The sequence below is a fragment of the Talpa occidentalis genome, unplaced genomic scaffold, assembly GCF_014898055.3.
Source record: "Talpa occidentalis isolate TD23 unplaced genomic scaffold, MPIMG_talOcc4v2.1 talOcc4.6, whole genome shotgun sequence".
Taxonomy (NCBI): Eukaryota; Metazoa; Chordata; class Mammalia; order Eulipotyphla; family Talpidae; genus Talpa; species Talpa occidentalis.
In genome coordinates, this window is record NW_023604972.1 from 93247939 (window position 1) to 93265415 (window position 17477).

General features: G+C 40.7%; 1 protein-coding gene across 4 annotated transcripts in view; it reads right to left on the minus strand.

Annotated features, from left to right (window-relative positions):
• LHFPL2 (LHFPL tetraspan subfamily member 2) overlaps nt 1–17477 on the minus strand; it is a 148223-nt gene that overhangs the window by 109980 nt on the left and 20766 nt on the right. For 3 of the 4 annotated variants that reach the window (XM_037529055.2, XM_054688484.1, XM_054688486.1), the window contains one exon: nt 7968–8060. The exons of the other annotated variant lie outside the window; for it this stretch is intronic. The gene's annotated coding sequence lies outside the window, so the exon portion shown is untranslated. The remainder of the gene's footprint in view (nt 1–7967; nt 8061–17477) is intronic. 4 annotated transcript variants of the gene reach the window in all.

Genomic DNA, 17477 nt, shown 5'->3' on the forward strand with positions numbered 1-17477 from the left:
CTCCGTTTTGGATTAAACATGAGCAAACAGAGCTTTATTGCGTTTGAGAATTATTGTGAAAAGGTAATCGTACCTACTAAATTCTTAGCTCATTTTGAAAATTTCAAAGTGAAGTTTTTTCACTTTAACATGAGTCTTTCAAGTAAAAAACAAAATACTAATATCGTGAAAAGTGAGCAAAGTCCATTCTCTACTCTAGAAAAGTGTTATTTCATTTTGTTCTCCCAATATATGATCATTGTTCTCCAAATATCAGAGTGTTGTAAGTTGTCCTGTTTGGGCTTGGAGGTGATGAAAAGAGAAGCTAAAATTACAACCAGGGTCAGAAGATAATTTCTCTATTTTGAGTTTCAAAACTCCAATCATTAAACTTTCAGAAATAAATATGACTAATGAATGCGAGCAGATAATATACTTACTCCCTCAGAAGGATTTTACTAAGAAAAGACTATGAAGGGAGTGGGTAACTAAAGTAAATGCTCTGGCTGAGAAAACACTTTCTATGATAGAATATAAAAATAGCAGATGAGCAGGACAACTTTTTGGCCTGAACTTAAATCAGCTGTTTAAAAAACTGAAACTCCCAAAACACTAAAAAGTAAAAGGAAATCAAATTTAAACCTGCCCAACACTTGACCAGCATGTTTGCCATTTGCCTGACCCCATGTTGGAGTGACCCTGTAGGATTGTGGGGCACTCAAGTCAAAAAGATCAAGTAACAACAGGCAGGGAAGCCTCAGAGGAAAAACTGTGAAAATACTATTAAGTAGAACAGCTCCTACCATTTGGTCTGGTGATGAAAGGAGAAATGAGGTGTCACAGAGGATGATAAATATTTGGACCCTTGACTTCTTTGGGGGGTAAGGTAACAGAACAAATGCCTTTTCTGGAAGGGGTGATTTGGCTGGCCTGGAGATTTATGAAGCTAAAAGGATTTGACCATGTTCACAAAGCCACCATTGAGAATGCAGTCCCACAGAGGAAGGTCCCGCGAGCGTGGAGTCACAGGTCATTCATGGAATCCCTCTGCCCAGGATAACTGCCCACTAACAGTGCAAACTGCTCTCAGGTTTGTATATGAATTAATATTCACAGTGAAGGGCCCTTGTGAATTAGACAAATGCCCCAAAGGGAGATGTTCCTTAAAAACAAGCAACAGGACTAAATCTAGAAGAGTATCAACCATGCTTATGTAGCAACTGAAACCACCAATGAACTAAACACTGAAAACAAAAATAAAACCTTCTAATCCCTCACAAGCATTCCTCCGGTGAGGTGAGTGTGAACACAAGATGCAATCACCTGTGTTGGCTGCCTTCTCTTCAGGTCTCTTGCTACTTATTGGAGAAAATTAGAGAAGCCACAGGACTGGGTTTGCTACATCTCCAACCTGTCAATCTCCTTGGGGGAAAATGATTTTTCTCAGAGCTTCAGATCATCCAGCAATAGAAACACAGGGGTAGAAACACATTTTTTTGGTTAAAAAAATTGTTGCTGGACCTCAATATGAAGAAGTCAATGGGCGAGGAAATTTAACTCCTTAAAACCAAAAAACTAAATGCCATTTTAAAAATAATGTGGCATGGGCCTCCCCGGTGGCGCAGTGGTTGAGTGCTGGGTTCAGCGAAGCTGCCCGCAGCTCCCCGGCCACCGGAAGAGGGTCCCACATGGCACGCAGACCTCTCCTGCCGCCCGCTGCTCCCCTCAGCAGTGTACTTCGGTCCTTCTGCCTGCTCTGCTCCCCGCTCTGGCTCTGGTGAATTCTCTCACCCTCCTGTGCTTCTGACTGTGCCCGGTGCTTGTATAAATAAATAAATATATCTTTAAAAAAAATTAATGTGGAATGAAAACACACACATTTTGACTATTCCCTTAAATACACTAATGAAATAACACATTGAAATTTTCATAAAAGGAAGGCTTATTTATGTGATACCTACTCTGGAAAAAGAATGACAAATTATTGATTGAAAAATACACGCACATAGGTAAAGGGGTTGATGGTGGCAATAAAGAAGAAAAACAGAAAAAAAAAATTAAGGCCCACCTTTCATTGACATTGTCCTGACTTTTTAAAATCAGGTGGTTGTACGGTAAAGATTCCCACTAATGTCACAGTAATGTGAAAGGTGTGAACTTTTTTTACAAAACCCAAATAAATTAAAATTCTTACTCACCAGCTTTCCTAAGGGCATTTTATTCAAGCTAAAGTACCGATTAAAAGGAAAAGATCTTTCTCAAACATATACCCTTTTGTTAACCCAAACAAAAAAGTATGACTCCAGGAAAGAATGGCATAAGTTTGCTACATAGACATGGTTGATACTCTCATTAGGTTCAGCCCTAAATTGCTTGTTCTTATAGGGGAGTCAAAGTCACAGGGACCCTTCATCAACAATACTCACTCAGGTACAGACCTCAGAATGAACTATATTGTTTCCTAGAATGTTCTCCTGGCAGAACAACACTGACCAGGAGTTTCTGAATACTCCCAGGGTGACTCCTAAAGCCCAAGGATTTGGGAAACAATCAGCCTGCTCTGCATGAAACACAAGCCATAAGCCCTGTGGGTACAAGACAGCAGCAAGCACTCACTGAGCAGTGAATGTGAGCCAGGCCTGAGCCAATTAATCACTTTCTAGCACATTCTCTCATTAAAGCCTCATGTCACCCACAATGAGACAGGCATCATTTTATGCATGTTATGGATCTGGAAACTGAGGCTCATGGAGGTGAAGTGTCAGACTCACACCTGTGCCTGGTTATCTCCACACCCTGAGCTCTCATCACAACTTTGAACTCATGCCATGATTAACTAATAGCAAGCAATGTTTCCATCTAAGTAACTGAAAACTGTTCTCTTACCCTCAAAAAGATTTCAAACCTCAGAGATAATCCCCTTTCCTTCCAGTAGGTTCTTTCACATTATAATATCTCCACAGAGAGTGGATGAAGCAAATGGGATGTAGCAATATGAAATAAGAGCTACAAAAGATTCTATACCTTTTACCAGGCATTTCTCTTTGGGGAAATATATCTCAAGAAGGGGTGAGGGTAGGGGGAAGCAATCTGCTTGTTTGCAGCAGCAATATTTATGCCAGCCTCAAACTGGAAAGAGTATATATGCCCTAATATGGGGTTGGCTGAACACACTATGACACATAAAATGATGAAATACTAAATGGGCTATTCAGAATGAGCTGAATGTGGTCAAAGCAGATCTATGGAATGTAAAATTACAACACTACTAAATATTTTAAACAATAGGATGCAGCCACTGCTTGAAACCATAAAACAATCCCACAAGGATACTATTTCAGAAACTAAATCAGATATATACCTGAGAATTCAATCTGCTAGAGCTTGATGTGGTGGTAATAAAACTACCGAAGAAATACAAAATGTAAAATATGAAAACAGACAAATATTCCTGGCTATGAGATCAAAATATATGTGTCCATGCCAACATCCCATGGATGCCTAATAGCTGAAATTAATTTCTTAATTTGTGCCATTAAAATACCTCTGTGCTCTGTAGCTTCTTGAAGACTGGCTATAAAATTAGAGTATTCCTCGGGAGAGTAATGAGGCACAAGGCTCTACATCAGTGCTGCTCAGGAAACATTCCTTTAATCCTTTTTGTTTATTCTAGTCCCTGCATTTATGAACTCTCTAAATCCCTTCTACTTAAACCACAGCACTAAACCACCAGGATTAAAGACATGGTGGATTTTCTAACTGAATGTACTTACTTTATCTTTGAGCAATGTGTTTAGAGGGTTTGTACTTTAGTAGTTTGCTGAATGAACTTGTACAAAATAATGTGTCTGAAAACTTTTAAAATTTATTTTATCAGCAAGGAAGACAGGTTTCCATTATTTCCTCTAAGGACAGGTTATCCAGCCCCACTATATAAATTTTGCATGTGTTCATGGGCTCTGAAGCCAGAACACATGACTTGGCTACGTTTTAAGTTATGCCTTACACATTATCAGGAAGATGACTTTAATGAAGATTGTTCAATGAACTGTTGATTAGTTGACAAAATCAGAACTTTTACAGGATACTCAGGCAATCAATGCAACTGCAAAAGCTTGAAGGCATTAGGAGCAAGACAAGCATTAATGCATCATTCAGCCTCCAAACAGGATGGCATGTGTCTAAGAATGAGATGGCACCAACAGGGGCATCAGTCATTCTGGTAATCTGTTTCATGGACCACTTGCCTGACCTATAAGCTCTCAGTCATGACTTCTACCATCTTTCAAAACATTCACCATGAATTTTAGGGTCTTTTATATCATTGTTTCCTCCACCATGGCCATGTTAGCAGCTAAACTAGATAGAATTCAGACAGGTCACCCTACAACATACCTGGCTTCTAAAATGAGCAAAATCACAGAAAACAGAGTGTCTTTATGCTTCTACTTTAAAGTAATCCATTTTAACTAAGTCATTCTTACTGACCCACTTTCTCCTCTGTCACAGTTTTAACTCAAGAATCAAGACACAACAACCTGTAGATTATTTATCTTTAGATTGAGCAACTCTACATTTTAAAACTTGCTAGAATTTAATATAACCCCAGAATTAATCAATTCTGCATAGTACAATATTAATTACCTTACACTGACAATGTCAATGTCTGAGGTTCTTCCAAAGCTGTTAACATTTGCTATTCAACCAATTTCACATAAAGTGAAATTTCTTTAGTCAGCTACATTCAATAACACATTTCACAAAAATAACCTCTCCAATATGCTCTCATGACACAGTAGCAAAATTAAACAGGTATCACCTGCAAAAATTCTAATTCAATCCAATTCAAGTGATGCGAACCAAGTGTCCACTATGCACTAGGCTTATGTCAGGCTTCTTAAAAGAAACAAATTTTGATTTAAAAACACCCACCACCACCTATGTATGTCCCTAAACATTGAAAGTAACTGGTCTATGAAATCACAAAATCCAAAAGCCTTGGGACCACTGATTTGCAAGGTTTTATTGCACTTCTGCTTTTCCCATGCCTAAGTGACCATCTGGTTTAGGATGAGCATCTCTAGAAGCACCATTAACTGTTTTATGCCACCAGGGACTAGGCTGTGAATTATTGCTCAGTGCTATTTAATGTAGACAGAAAATTATTAAATGGCAATGAAGTAGTAATTACTCTATAGTTCCCCAGTGGCTCAAAGAGTCAGTAATTAGCTCCCACTTACTGCAGTAAGATGGTGAGTTATTAAATAGCACTAAAGGAACAGTTCATTAAATGGTACCTTAGTGCCCTGAAAGAGTCATTTCCATACTGCTCACCAGGAGCATATTTAGACACTGGGGGAATCCAGCTGTTTGCTGAAAACAACATGAATTTTCACACAGTAGCCAACTTCAGCTAGTAACTCTGGCATTTGGCTGGATGACTGGCAAGCACTTTATTCCACGTCCCTATGAAAGAACCCAGCATTCTGATTTGCCCTGCACCCTAAGCACTGGGGGGTGGTGGGGGGGAGACAAGACAACAGCCCATTGAGTCTATCACAACCCTGGCTTTTTTACCACTCTGCATCCAAAGCTGTGGTGCATCTTCTGTCACAAATTTATACTTTGCTTTTCTAATGTGAACAAGGGACATTTAAAACTAAGTCATGACGTATTTACAAATAAAATTTGCCATATTTGCTCTGACATCCTCCTTTAAAGTGTCTTTTCTGTGCATCCCAGTTACTCCCCACTCACAGTTCCCACCTCTCATTCCCAATTTATCTTACTTAACCTTTTCAGTAGTCATTCCTTCCTCCAGCTACTAACCCCAGCTTTTAAGCCAAAAGTCAACATGAAAAGTCGATCTCACCTAGAAGCCTACCTAATGAGAAGACATTTTTTAAAAACTCTCCCAAACTACTTTGAAAGTCACCCCTCTGCATACCCAAAAAGTTTGTAAGGGAAACTAATTTGGTGTTGTCTTTGCCTCTGAGCAAAAAGTATCTATATCTTGTTATTGCAACAGTCCCAACAGGCAAAATCTACCTTTCATAGATCTGTGTAAGGCTCAGACAAATAAAGATCGCTAAATACTGAATCACTCTGAGCAATTAAAAAACACACACTAAAAAGCTTTTTAAGAAGACACATGATATCCTTATCATTAGATGAACTCATGAAAGCGTAAAAGAGAGATAAGCAATTAACCAATGTACTGGTAAAAAGTTTCAGGTGACACCAGGGGATGGACAAATGAGATCAAGGAGATAAAGTTCAAAGAGGTGGAACAACAGGTCATTAATCACATGGATCTGGGAAAACTCTCAGAGGCTTAAATGAATGGAGAAAACATTCTAGTAGAAACCAAAGATGGTGAAAGCAGTATGTTCTTAGTAGAAATGTTAGAACACTCACCTGAAAATTACATTTCCAAATAAAAAGCTCAAGAGTTATTTCTTAAGGTCCATATCAGATTACAAGAAAGTATTTGATACTTTTACTGTAAGAAAGCTGTTAGCAGTAAGAAACTACTGTTAGCAGTTTTAGGAGTGATATGAAAATATGGAGAATGACACATTATTCAAAATGGACAGTTTTAATTGCATAACCCCTAATGTGATAATTACCTAAAACGGAGAATAAAAAAAGACATAACTACCTACTAGAACAATGTAAGGGGAAATACCCACTGGACATGAATTTTTGGTTTTTAACCACTGAAGTTACAAAATATATCATGAAATCTCTTCTAAACTAGTGATCTATAGTCTATTTGTCTAGAAAAGTGGCTAAAAGATTTGAGAAATACAATCATCTACCACTTAAAACACATGAGAGAACAGTATTTCTAAAAGTCAGCAAGAGGCTTTCCTTCATTGTGGTATATAATCATCCTTTCTGCAGGTAGTTTGTCAACAGGCATGGAAATCCAAAATGGTCACAGTTCGACTCTAGTTTTAATACACTTACTCTGAAAGACCCATAAGCGTAGTATAAGAATGTCTACTGGATTTCAGATCACGTGCCTAAGGTACAGATGTGTGGTAATCATCAAAGTGATTACTTCTAGAAGGTGGGTACACCACATGGTTTTTCTGTATCATTGGAATTTTCTATAATGAGTTTAAAAAAAACAGAAATTTAAGCTTCTTTCATTTTGGAGGGTAATAAGTCATTGATAAATCTTTTTTTAAAAAACACATCTTTTTTCTAGAAAGCACAACAATCTTCCTTTAATTATAAGATGAAGAACCACTGCCATACAACAGTAGTCTCTGGATGGGAGCAGCCCAATCCTCAAGCTGGTGAAGTGCCTGCCCTGGTTAGTAGCATCCAGTGCCAGGGTCACATCAGACTGCCACAGACAGAGGTTGGGCAGAGCTCCTCAGCCAGACCCCACCCAAGCCCACAGGACCACCAGCCTCCTGGTCAGCACATGTCCACTCTCCAGCTCTAGGAGAGTAGGGCGGACAGTAAAGTCCGGTTCAGGAAAAAGGTAGCTGGGCCCTCTACACCCAGCACTTGGCTCTGTCCAAGCAGGGAATGGAGTTAAAATGAAACTTCTCCGGGCCTCCCCTGGTGGCGCCGCGGTTGAGCGCTGGGCTGCGAAGCTGCCTGCAGCAGCCTCTGCAGCACCGGTTTGATCCCCGGTCACTGGCGAGGGTCCCACATGGCGCGCAGACCTCTCCTGCTGCCCGCTGCTCCCCTCAGCAGTGTACTTCATCGGTCTGCCTGTTCTGATCCCCGCTCTGGCTCTGGTGAATTCTCTCACCCTCCCGCACTTCTGACTATACCCAGTGCTTGTATAAATAAAAATAAATCTTAAAAAAAAAAAAAAGAAAGAAACTTCTCCAAAAAGGAGTAGAATAGAGAAGATGTGAGGCAGGCAGTGGGCAGAGGAAAACTCTCGGCTTGGTGAAATCAGCAAACATGCTCACTGATTCTGGCAAGATTCCACTCAAGAAGCAAAGGCTCCAAACAATTACCAGTTAGCAGATCCGTGATAGAGGTTAGCTGTGGTTCCAGAGCTGTAATATGCCTTGGAGGTGGTTGTGTAGTCAAAAAATTCAGGGCCTCAGCTGTTAAGATTGTAAGCAAAAAGATTACTATGTAAATGCAAACAAACTCCTGAGAAAAATTATCAATAATAGCTCCTCTGAGTTCAGTCTCCAAGGATTAAAGCAGCAGAAAAAAGTTCCCTGTCATTTCTCTGCTTCTCTCCCACCCCAAACCTTCATCGGTCTCTCCTGTGCATTTACGATGATGTACTTCTTCATCTACTTTGACCATATGCAAAGTTTGTCCAGTATTCTGACACCTATCATGTGGCAAAGATGTGATTAGACCACCAGTCAAGAAAAGAGCAGCTCATGGGCCTGAATACGATGTATGGGAGTATTTTTTCCCAAGAAGCTAGACATAGAGCAAGTGGTGTGACTCAGATTCAGTTAAGGTCACTTTGTTGTTACCAAAACAAAAAAACAAACAAACCCAAAACTGAAGTTTATTAATTGCTATGAGCAAAGAAACAAATGGGAGGTGGTATAAATTTTTTCAAGGCACTAGTTTTTAAAACACAACAAAATATAATGCCAGTGTTCATCAAGCAAGGGAAAACAACAGCCTCCCCTGCCAGCACAGAGCTGACAGCCAGATGGGCCAGAGCACAGGTAGCCCCACGAGACCTGCTGCAGAGACAGGACAGAGCAGGGCAAGGTTGCTGGCGGCAGAGGCATGGAAGACAGACTTCCAAAGTGAAGCTCAGTCTGGGCCTTGAGTTCTGTGCCTCCTTGGTCCCCACACCCTGAGGGGATAAGAATTATCAGGAGGTTTCTCTGGACTCCCATCTCAGTAATAGACATACCAGGGGCTTGGCAGGTACGCAGAGCTGAGCCCTGAACGGTGAGCCCCAGGAAGCCACGTCAGAAACCAGGCAGAGAGCATTTCAGACAGGAGACAGACACATGGGAAGTTGTGAGTTGGGAAGGAGCTTGGTGGCCGAGAGCCAGGCAGACAGATCTCAGGGCTGAAGCAGGATGAGCTGGAGCTGGCAAAGCAGGCCAAGATCACATCCGGCTAATTGGGCTTTGACAAAGAATTTGGATTTTATCCTTCCAAGAAAGAATTGGGAGGTTTTAAGCAGGGAGTGAATAGTCTAATCTGCCATCTAATTTACATTTTTAACAATTCTGACAGCTGCCGTGTATATAATGGATCATGTGGGAGGTCAAACCTTAAGTTTTACTGAAAATCTGCTGTTAAGATTCAATGTATTAGGCCACAAAAGGGAGTATTTTTCTAATTCCATTTCTAATTCCATAAGCTCTTAAGAATATACACACGTACATAGTGGTGCTTCAGTCTTTAAAAAACCATAGTATGTTGAAAGATGGTCCTTTCTAGGCAGTGTATTTCTCTCTAAAATAACAATAAAATTTTTTGGTGTTTTTCTTTCAAAAGACAAAACAAATCAGTAAGACAGAATAAGAATAAGCATATTCTTTTAGAGCACTGTGCTTTCACAAGACAGTTTGTCACAAATTAATGCAAAGTTAACTGATCACTGACCATGGAAAATGTCCTACTAGCCACATAATATTCAGATGTTGACACTGTGAAAACATTTCTTCTTAAAGAGATTTAACTAGTGGAATAATGATATGGAAAATAATGATATGTAAAAATCACACTAGTCTTTTGCAGAGATTTCCCTTTAGAAATTAAAGAGGAAAAGTCACTACTGTAAATGGTTAGTAGTAGAGTATGACTTGCATCCTCTAGAACTGGAATGTCATGGTATCATCATCATCAAAAAACTGGAAATATGACTACTATTTATCCAGAGACTTCCTCTAAAACAGTTAAAGTGCTTTACAAATATCATCCTCATAATAACCCCATAAAGAGAGGAGACTCTGCCATAAAAGTTCATTGGGCGTGAAAACTTGGCTCGGCTATTCAACAGCTTGATCCAAAAGCAATTATTAAAATTAATTTTTAACAGCAACAAAAATAATTTGGCTGAAAGAGAAAATGAATAAGCACCCACTATCTACCCACAGCAGATTTCCTCGACACAAAGGCTGCCGATCCTTGCTCCGATACCCACAATCTCATCTATGAAATCAGCTCCTGAAAACAGTGATGGCCAAGAGACCTGGTGCCAAGGGTTGTCTTGAAAGTGCCGGACTCCATTTTACAACAGCACTTGGCCCTCTATTTATAATGCCTTTAAGGCTGGCACCAAATGAGCTGGGGTGATAGTGATGTCCTAATGAATTAAGGTTAAGCAAAGAGTCATCCCTCATAATGCTTACTAGTGGCCCACTGGAGGACGGGAAGAATCATTCTGACCTCTCTTTTCCAGTGAGTTCTGCCACATGCACACCTGGGGACCCTGACTTTCTCCTGGCAGATGAAACAATGAAAGGATGGGATGGCTGTATGGACTAGGCAGGTGTGCACAAAAGCAGAGGCATTTGCAGGTGCAAAGAACGCCAACTGCCACAGCTCTTTTCCATGTTGAGAAGCAGAGGCCATAGGAATGAGGCCAAGTCCACAGAACATGTTTGGAGGTCATGCTGCCATTGCCAGTCTTTTACCTCCCTGTGGACTATTAGTCTCTTTAGCTATGGGCAAGTTTCCTGGATGAGAAATGAATGCAGCCAATTCTACAAAACAATCAGAAATTTGGAACATGAAATTGGTTTCCCTGGTTCTTAAATCCAGGATTATCCCATGTGCTCTAGAGGTGGCCACAAGTAACTAAGCAAGGGGACCTTCCCAGACTTTTCACAACACATGACATGGTGAGAGATTCACATCCCCGCTTTGCTAGTTGTGTTATTTACAGTTACTGGTACTTACTGAGTTCTATTGGCCTCATCTGTAAAAATGGCTGTAATACCTTACAGGGAGATTGTGAAAATTGTTTGCTAATGAACATAGAGTACCGGGCATAAAACAGATGCACCGAAGTCTGGGTTTGAACGCTCATCTCAACTTGCTTGTTTTATCTTAGCTAGGCAGTTTACAACCCACACAGTTCACACAGTTCAAGACTTTCTCCACCATAACTGCAGAAGAGTCTAACCTTCCATCACCAATGTGGGTAGTACTAACATTTCAGGAGTGATTGTGAGCAGGCATTAGGCTCCCTGTTTCCTAAAGCCTTTGGGAAGACAAATCTCCCTCCCAGATGCAAATACCTCTGGAGGTGAAGGGAGGAGCAAGGAAAGAGAAGGGTTAGTTAAGAATCATTATAAAAATCAGAAAAGGAAATCAAAGAGAGATCAAGAAAATTTGAACAAGAAGGACCTGTTAGTAAGCAAAGGTAGATGAAAATGCGAGAATAAAAGAAAACACATACCATATTTCCTCCCTTTTCCTGCATCAAAACCTGCATTGTTGAACTGTTGACCAAAACAATCCAAATTTTTGAAAAGTCATAAGGACTCAGTAACTAATAGAAAACTGTTGTCTAAAAACAAATCTATATATGGTAGACATTCTTAATCTGATCTTTCATAAACACTAAGCCCAAGATTTCAAATTAACTTATGACCTGCCAGACAATCTTCAACCTACAAATCTGTCCTCTTGATGGAACATCTAGAGAAGCCCTACTCCTTTGTTCAGCTAATCTAAAAGCACTCCGATTGTCAGTCAGACAGAAAAAGACAAATGATCTCACAGTATATGTGGAATCCTAAAAAAATAAAGAAATAAAAGCTGAGTTTGTAGACACAGAGACCAGATTGGTGTTCGCCAGAGGCCAGGGTTGGGGAGCAGAGCATATGGAAACAGTGAAGAGGGTCAAAAGGTACAAACTTTAGTTATAAAATAAATAGACCATGGGGATGTAATGTACATTATAGTTTATGATACATATTGCACATCTGAAAGTTGCTAAGAGAAAACTTAAAAGTTCTCATTCACAAGAAAAACATTTGTAACTATGTATGACAGATATTCACCAGACTTATTATTTTGCAATATATACAAATATTAAATAATTATGCTTTACACCCAAATGTAATGCTATATGTCAATTATTCCTACATAGAAAAAAAGAGCTCAACATATCCCAAAATATAAAGTTGAATTTGGATTCAAATGCTATGCTACAATTAACAAAAACCAATTATCTGACACTAGGGGATGACTCCTTTGGCACCCAAAGTATAAATGTCCAAGGTCAAGCTGATGGATACACAGAAACACAACACCCACATGCCCTCCTCGACTTGTACCCTCTTTTCTACCATCTGATGGGGCACCACTCTGGAAAGACTATTCGAAGGGAGCTCCCTGAGATGGCCACATAACAAAAGTTTGGTGTGCAAAGTTGGTGCCTTTGCAAAGTTGGTGCCTGGATGAGAGGTTTGAGGTGCCTGATGGTGATCATGCCCTTAAGACCAGAAACACAAAATAGTCACACCATTTCTTTCACCTCTTCCTCACCGACCTCCTGTGCTTCTCCTTCATTCGCCTCTGGCGAACACCAATCTGGTCTCTGTGTCTACAAATTCTAGTCCACCCCCTTGCCAAATCCAGAAGTCTTTCCCCGGGTTCCCTTTGCAATTACCCTGACTATTGATTGCTTCAGAAGACATTTTCTACAAAAACCACAAAGCCAGAAAGGGATTTTGGCAAGAATTTAAAGGCAGTCACATCCAAATTTCAGATTCCTGATCCCTAGTCTGTGTATTGACATACATGTCGCCCCACTACCTGAAAAAAAAAAATGTTCCTATCTTACTATGATTTGGTGGGTTATGGCGGGGGGGTCTTGGAATATTATTACAATTTATATGAAATTGTTTTTGAGTAGTCCCAGGCCCCCAAAATAATCAAATCATATCTAGTAGGAACCTTCTACTTTTTGGACAGTAGGGAAAGGCTGGATCCAGGAGAGAAAAAGGAAGGATGCTAAAAGGGACGCAGGTTGTGGGTAAGCCACTAGGAAGTCTGATTTTCACGGTCGTCCTTCACCGCCTTCATGGAAGGGAACTATGATTCCCTTATTACACTTCAGCCAACAATTCTTCCTATTCGTCTGACTCTTCTCACTAACATTAGCATTAACAGTGACATCTCTGGATGTCCATACACCCAACCACCTGGACTTGTTTGCATTTTGGCAACGATCTGCAAAACGGCTTTTTTCACCTGCCAGTTCACCTGCCCTAGTTAAAGAGACATGACACCTGTATGTGGGTTGTTCATTCTGACCTTCTTGGCTCCTGGAGAACTATGCAGGCTTCAAAACGTAAAGTGTCATATGTCCTTTCCAACTACGGTCATTATTTTCTTAAAAGTGCCAGCAACTTCACATTTAAAAGGGTCATGGGAGTTCTCTTGTAAGAAAAAGATGAGTTCAAATAACTATTTTTCTTCTCTAACTGGCTCAGCCTAAGAGGTAATTATTTTGGTTGCTAATATACACATCTAAATACCAAATGTTCAATTTTTACAAGCTGCACTGTAAGTCTGCTCATCTCCAAGACATGCCTGTTAGAGAGCCTACAATCCCAGGACTGGATTTAGGACAAACTGATGTAGTCTTGTAGAATAACTGAAAAGCCCAGGGGCGCAGCGGTTGAACGCTGGGTTGCGAAGCTGCCCGCAGCCTCTGCAGCGCCAGTTCAATCCCCGGCTGCTCCCTGGCCCCAGAGGAGGGTCCCACTTAGCGCGCAGACCTCTCCTGCCGCCCGCTGCTCCCCTCAGCAGTGTACTTCGGTCCTTCTGCCTGCTCTGCTCTCTGCTCTGGCTCTGGTGAATTCTCTCACCCTCCCGCGCTTCTGACTGTACCCAGTGCTTGTATAAATAAATAAATAAATCTTTAAAAAAAAAAAAAAAAAGAACTGAAAAGCTCTTTCAAACTGTGCCTTCAGGAATGGTCTGAACTGCTGCCTTAGGACTTGAGTGCTATTGGCTGTGACAGTACACAAGATGAAGGCCAGGGTGCTGACCCTAATCTCCAGATTAAACTGGAACAACTTCACTTATTTAATAGTGATATTAAGCAATATTTAGAATTAAAATATTTGCTAATTGCTTAATAGCCTACGCCAGAGGGGAATAAGTCAGCAGAGTAGGGCAAAACGACTGCAGTCGTGATTGACTTTAAAATTTCTTTTGAAAGATCAACAAACTATCTCCTAAGAAGCTTCTAGAATAAGTTTCTTAGTAGAGCTGACATAGTTGACAGCTTTTGATGTATCAGTATAAATCAAAGTGTGACTGCCACCAACAAAGTGGCTGATATTTTTATAAATGGTCACTGAAAACAACTTTTTACAGTGTCTCACATTTTATGGGATTTGAATAAGGAGCAGTGGGGTGAGGCTTCTGTTCCATAAATCAAAGGCTTCAGTGGGTGCAGGGGCTAGTCTGGAGGATTCAGGAAGGCTTCAATGACAGGCCAGTGCCAAGACTGACAAATCCAGCTCTATGGCACACTTGAATTGTGTAGACTGTTTAGCAACTCCACATCCTTTTCATCATTACTTCTATTTTTGAATCATGCACATATAGTTGAATTTCTATTATGCATTAAATGCACATGTGCTATGGCTCTATTGACATATCTAATTTTAAGAGTTCTTCTGAAAGTCTGAAAATCATAATTCTCAACTTTTAACTTAATCTTTAAGAGTGGCTTTTAGAGACCCAATCCCATCAGTAATACTAAAGACAGACAATCTCTGTAGGGTTCAGCACTCAGTGATGACAATGCACACCCGGTCTTTTGTTGCTGAAAACAATGAGCTGAAATGTTTGGGCAAGGGTGCAAGCAAACCTGGGTTACAGATTAACAGCTGTTCCTGCAGCAGAGGATCTTCCAGCTGCCATCTCCCAGTGGGAGAACAGCAGCAGTGATGACACAGACACGGCCTAAGCTGACCAAGCATGCCCGGGTCCTCCATCGCTGGCTCCTTGGACAACCCAGATATCTGTGTGTCACTTTCTCAGAGTCACTTTCTCCCCTGCAGTAAAACTCTCTTGTGTGCCCTGCACATTGTTGGCAGTCAGACTTTGATTTATACTGATAAATCAAAAGCTGTCAGCTTACCAGACAGAAAATACCATTCACAATCTCTTACATTCACCTTTAGGGAACTCCTGATAGTCATTTTTATTGGGTCTCTTCCACCACAAATTTGAAAAGCTATTTCCTATTTTTAACATTAATTGCCATTTCCTCTTAAAACAAGGTTTCACTGACACCAATACATGGCACATAAAACCACAACTCCCTCAGTGAAATAAATTACCTCGCTGGGTTGTTACAAACTGCAGCACAAGCTGGTCGCAGGCCTGGCCCATTCATTGTGTGTGATGTGTGCATTTCTCCTGGGACAAACGAAAAAATCTTTCACACATCCCCCTCCCAGTTGAGATTTTTCCTTCAGGAAAGGGCCTTAGCTGTCACACAGAGCAGCTTCCCAGGGAGGTGACTTTCTTTCCAAGCAACACACCTAAGAAACCCAACCACAGGGCTAACTGTGTTTCTAAATGTCCATTAAATTTACTTCATGTCAAAGGACACACTCTAGAACTCCTGATGCTAAAGACAGAGGAAGCACTCGGAAGCGCAGCTTGCAGATCCGGCCTGTTAATGAGAAAGGGAGCTCCAGCAGACTCAGTGGGCAGCAAGCCTCTCGGGGAAAGAGCAGCCCTGAAGGCTCCATCTGCCTGAAAATATACGAAAATGCTTTGAGCAATTCGGCTGAGGGGTAACAATTCATGAGAAACCCTCAGAGGTTACTAAAGTACTCAAAGCAGATTTGCTCCTCTCGGTGGTGATCGGCACCACTTGATGTGTAGCAGGTATGCTGTACACATGTGGTCTCATTTAATTCTCCCAACACTTCTACAAAGTGGGTATGATTATCCTCAATTGACAGGTGAAGAAACTAAGTCCTTGAGAGACTGGTTACTTGCCTCACGCCACAGTCTGGGATGAAGGAGCAGGGTTGGGTCTCTCCATGACAAATCCCACCCAAACACAGATTCCATCCAGCCCTGCTGTGCAAAATAAGGCCAGAAGGGCAGTGTCCCAGGCATTCTCTTCTCTGAAGAGCCTGATAAAAGGCTCTCTAATTTTTGTTAGCAGGTAAATTACATAAATAGGCTGCATAATCACCAAAGAAAATCCAATCCTGTGTAATTAATTATTAACATTTTTTGGTTACAGAACTGGCATGCTCTTTTGGTTCAGAAGAAATTGGGCTCCAGAAATGACCAGAAGGCATGGATGTCTTGTGCTCTGGTCCAAGGAAAAGAAGAGCCTGGTTCTCTCATGAAAACCCTATGGTCAAGTCTTACAAGTGGGGAGCAAACCATCTAGAGAAAATACAGAAGGAACAAACTGAAGAAGTGAAGACAGGATACTTCAAAGACTTCTCGGAGTTGTGTAAAGGGAAAAATGCTTGCAAAATAACCATGAGCTTTGATTCTTACACTCCCACTCCTATAAAACTGTACTTGGATGATGTATATCTTGTTTGGGGCATAGTTAATCTATGTGTACACATACACAATTCCACTTTGTAGTAAGAAAATCATGGATATGAACCAATCTTAAACTTAACATTAAATTTTTATAGGGAGTTAAAAACCCGATGGATATAGAATTCCATCACACTTCAGCACTTAATACTGTAAATATGAACACTATTATATAAACCTCCATTAAATTTTCAGCCACTGTGGTTTCAGACACCCACACACTGCTAATAAAAGAAAAAAGATGGAGAACTAGTGAACTGAAATTATGTCACAGGCAATAAGTAAATATATAAACAAAAGTTATGTCTCCTATCAGCAGGCAGTGCTGCTGTGCCACTAACAGGTGTGCTTTCTAAGTTATCCTTCATAAAAGCCAAGGCTCAGAGCTGGGAAGCGAGGCACACCCACTTCACTTTTGTTTGTACTTTCAGGAATCCGGAAGAGAATAATCAGGTTTTTGCCACATGTAAATGAATTCAAGAAATTTGATTTTCCAGATAATCTGTTTTTATCAACATATATGTATTCTTAGAAACTGAATTTGTTCCTGATTTGCACATAGAAGATTTTCAGTTCAAATAAAATATGTAGTATTAGTTTCCAAAGTGCTACGACAGCACTGGACAACAGGATAAACTCACAAATAACTACATCAGCACCAAAGAGCAGACCGCGTGGGAAGTTCAAACACCAGAATATGAGGACATACCACAAAAACATTTCCAGGGCTTGATTTCTATCAAAAAACAAAGTCATGAGGCCTCCCCTGGTGGTGCAGAGGTTGAGGGCTGGGCTGCGAGGCTGCCCGCAGCCTCTGCAGTGCCGGTTCATTCCCCAGCCGCCAGCGAGTTCTAGTAATCTTACCACCAGGATCACTCTTGTTGCTACTTTGGAGACCTGTTAAGACCCACCTCTGACCCGTAGACTTCAGATCAGTAACTCTGGTGGTCTTTGATAAAGAGCAGAAGCCAGTAACACTG